General features: G+C 43.8%; 1 non-coding gene across 1 annotated transcript; it reads right to left on the bottom strand.

The window, feature by feature from the left end:
* Positions 1-300: 300 nt before the first annotated feature.
* Positions 301-408, bottom strand: LOC148567088 (small nucleolar RNA R71). The gene has a single exon (XR_015881578.1). It is a non-coding gene; the product is annotated as a small nucleolar RNA R71 (small nucleolar RNA).
* Between the last annotated feature and the right edge of the window lie 3,160 nt (positions 409-3,568).

Here is a 3,568-nt window from a genome sequence, read left to right as displayed (position 1 = left end):
ATTGGAGCAAACAACTTTGAGCTGAAACCTCAGTTAGTTTCTTTGATGCAGCAGAACTGCAAGTTTCATGGACTTCCATCTGAAGATCCTTTTCAGTTCTTAACTGAATTCTTGCAGATATGTGATACTGTTAAGACTAATGGAGTAGATCCTGAAGTCTACAGGCTCATGCTTTTCCCATTTGCTGTAAGAGACAGAGCTAGATTATGGTTGGATTCTCAACCCAAAGACAGCCTGAACTCTTGGGATAAGCTGGTCACGGCTTTCTTAGCCAAGTACTTTCCTCCTCAAAAGCTGAGCAAGCTTAGAGCTGATGTTCAAACCTTCAGACAGAAAGAAGGTGAATCCCTCTATGAAGCTTGGGAAAGATACAAACAGTTGACCAAAAAGTGTCCTTTTGACATGCTTTCAGAATGGACCATCCTGGATATATTCTATGATGGTTTATCTGAGCTATCAAAGATGTCACTGGACACTTCTGCAGGTGGATCCATTCACCTAAAGAAAACGCCTGCAGAAGCTCAAGAACTCATTGACATGGGTGCAAATAACCAGTTCATGTACACTTCTGAAAGGAATCCTGTGAACAATGGGACGCCTATGAAGAAGGGAGTTCTTGAAGTTGATACTCTGAATGCCATATTGGCTCAGAATAAAATATTATCTCAGCAAGCCAATATGATCTCTCAGAGTCTGCATGGAATGCAAGCTGCATCCAACAGTACTCAAGAGGCATCTTCTGAAGAAGAAGCTTATGATCCTGAAAACCCTGCAATAGCAGAGGTAAATTATTTAGGTGAACCTTATGGAAACACCTATAACTCATCATGGAGAAATCACCCCAATTTCTCATGGAAGGATCAAAAGCCTCAACAAGGCTTTAATAATGGTGGAAGAAACAGGTTTAACAATAATAAACCTTTTCCATCATCCACTCAGCAACAGACAGAGAACTCTGAACAAAATGCTTCTAATTTAGCAAATCTAGTCTCTGATCTATCTAAGGCCACTGTGAATTTCATGAATGAAACCAGGTCTTCCATTAGAAATTTGGAAGCACAAGTGGGCCAGCTGAGTAAAAGGATCACTGAAATCCCTCCAAGTACTCTCCCAAGCAATACAGAAGAGAATCCAAAAGGAGAGTGCAAGGCCATTGACATAAGCACCATGGCCGAACCCAAAGAGGGAGAGGAAGACGCAAATCCCAAGGAGGAAGACCTCCTGGGACGTCTAGTGATCAATAAGGAGCTTCCCTCTGAGGAACCAAAGGACTCTGAGGCTCATCTAGAGACCATAGAGATTCCATTGAACCTCCTTATGCCCTTCATGAGCTCTGATGAGTATTCCTCTTCTGAAGAGAATGAGGATGTTACTGAAGAGCAAACTGCCAAGTTCCTTGGTGCAATCATGAAGCTGAATGCCAAATTATTTGGCATTGATGCTTGGGAAGTTGAACCTCCCTTGTTCATCAATGAACTAAGTGATCTGGATCAACTGGCATTGCCTCAGAAGAGACAGGATCCTGGAAAGTTCATAATACCTTGTACTATAGGTACCATGATCTTTAAGGCTCTGTGTGACCTTGGTTCAGGGATAAACCTCATGCCCCTCTCTGTAATAAAGAAACTGGGAATCTACGGGGTGCAAGCTGCTAAAATCTCATTAGAGATGGCAGACAATTCAAGAAAACAGGCATATGGACAAGTGGAGGACGTGTTAGTAAAGGTTGAAGGCCTTTACATCCCTGCTGATTTCATAGTCCTGGATACTGGAAAGGAAGAGGATGAATCCATCATCCTAGGAAGACCTTTCCTGGCCACAGCAAGAGCTGTGATTGATGTTGACAGAGGTGAACTAGTCCTTCAATGGAATGAGGACTCCCTTGTGTTTAAAACTCAAGGATCTCCCTCTGCAACCATGGAGAGGAAGCATGAAAAGCTTCTCTCAAAGCAGAGTCAACCCAAGCCCCCACAGTCAAACTCTAAGTTTGGTGTTGGGAGGCCACAACCAAACTCTAAGTTTGGTGTTGAACTCCCATATCCAAACTCTAAGTTTGGTGTTGGAGAGTTTCAACAATGCTCTGAACATCTGTAAGGCTCCATGAGAGCCCACTGTCAAGCTATTGACATTAAAGAAGCGCTTGTTGGGAGGCAACCCAATGTTTATTTATCTAATTTTTATTTTCATTGTTTTTCATGTCTTTATAGGTTCATGATCATGTGGAGTCACAAAATAAATATAAAAATTGAAAACGGAATCAAAAACAGCAGAAGAAAAATCACACCCTGGAGGAGCATCTGTCTGGCGTTCAGCGCCAGAACAGAGCATGGTTCTGGCGCTGAACGCCCAAAATGGGCAGCTTCTGGGCGCTGAACGCCAGAACAGGCATGGTTCTGGCATTCAACGCCAGAAATGGCACACAAATGGGCGTTGAATGCCCAAAATGGCCACCAACCTGGCGCTGAACGCCCAGAGTTGTGTGCAAAGGCATTTTACATGCCTAATGGGTCCAGGGATGTAAATCCTTGAACACCTCAGGATCTGTGGACCCCATAGGATCCCCACCTACCGCCACTCACTTCTTCTCACCACTTTCTTTCACACAACCCCATAAACACTCTTCCCCAAAAAACCCTTCACCAATCACCTCAAACTCTCTTTCCCATCACCTCTTCACTACTCACATCCATCCACTCTTCCCCATAAACCTACCTCATAAACTCCACCTACCTTCAAAAATTCAAAACCAATTTCCCACCCAAACCCACCCATATGGCCGAAACCTTTCCCCCCTCCCTTCCCTATATAAAGCCCTCTATTCTTCATCAAATTCACACAACACACCCCTCTACACCCTTCTTGGCCGAAACACTCCCCACTCTCCCTCTCCTCCATTTCTTCTTCTTCTTCATCTATTCTTTCTTTTATTGCTCGAGGGCGAGCAAAATTCTAAGTTTGGTGTGGTAAAAGCATAAGCTTTTTGTTTTTCCATTACCATTGATGGCACCTAAGACCGGAGAATCCTCTAGAAAAGGGAAAGGGAAGACAAAAGCTTCCACATCCAAGTCATGGGAGATGGAAAGGTTCATCTCCAAAGCCCATCAAGACCACTTCTATGATGTTGTGGCCAAGAAGAAGGTGATCCCCGAGGTCCCTTTCAAACTCAAAAGAAATGAGTATCCGGAGATCCGACATGAAATTCAAAGAAGAGGTTGGAAAGTTCTAACAAATCCCATCCAACAAGTCGGCATCCTAATGGTTCAAGAGTTCTATGCCAATGCATGGATCACCAAGAACCATGATCAAAGTAAGAACCCGGATCCAAAGAACTATGTTACAATGGTTCGGGGGAAATACTTAGATTTTAGTCCGGAGAATGTGAGGTTGGCGCTTAACTTGCCCATGATGCAAGGAGATGAACGCCCCTACACTAGAAGGGTCAACTTTAATCAAAGGTTGGACCAAGTCCTTATGGACATATGTGTAGAAGGAGCTCAATGGAAGATTGACTCCAAAGGCAAGCCGGTTCAACTAAGAAGATTGGACCTCAAGCCTGTAGCTAGAGGAT

Source organism: Arachis ipaensis, chromosome B4 (genome assembly GCF_059453495.1).
Source record: "Arachis ipaensis isolate K30076 ecotype BB chromosome B4, ASM5945349v1, whole genome shotgun sequence".
NCBI classification, from domain to species: domain Eukaryota; kingdom Viridiplantae; phylum Streptophyta; class Magnoliopsida; order Fabales; family Fabaceae; genus Arachis; species Arachis ipaensis.
Note: the sequence above shows the minus strand (reverse complement) of the source record. Positions and strands in the feature narration are given on the sequence as shown.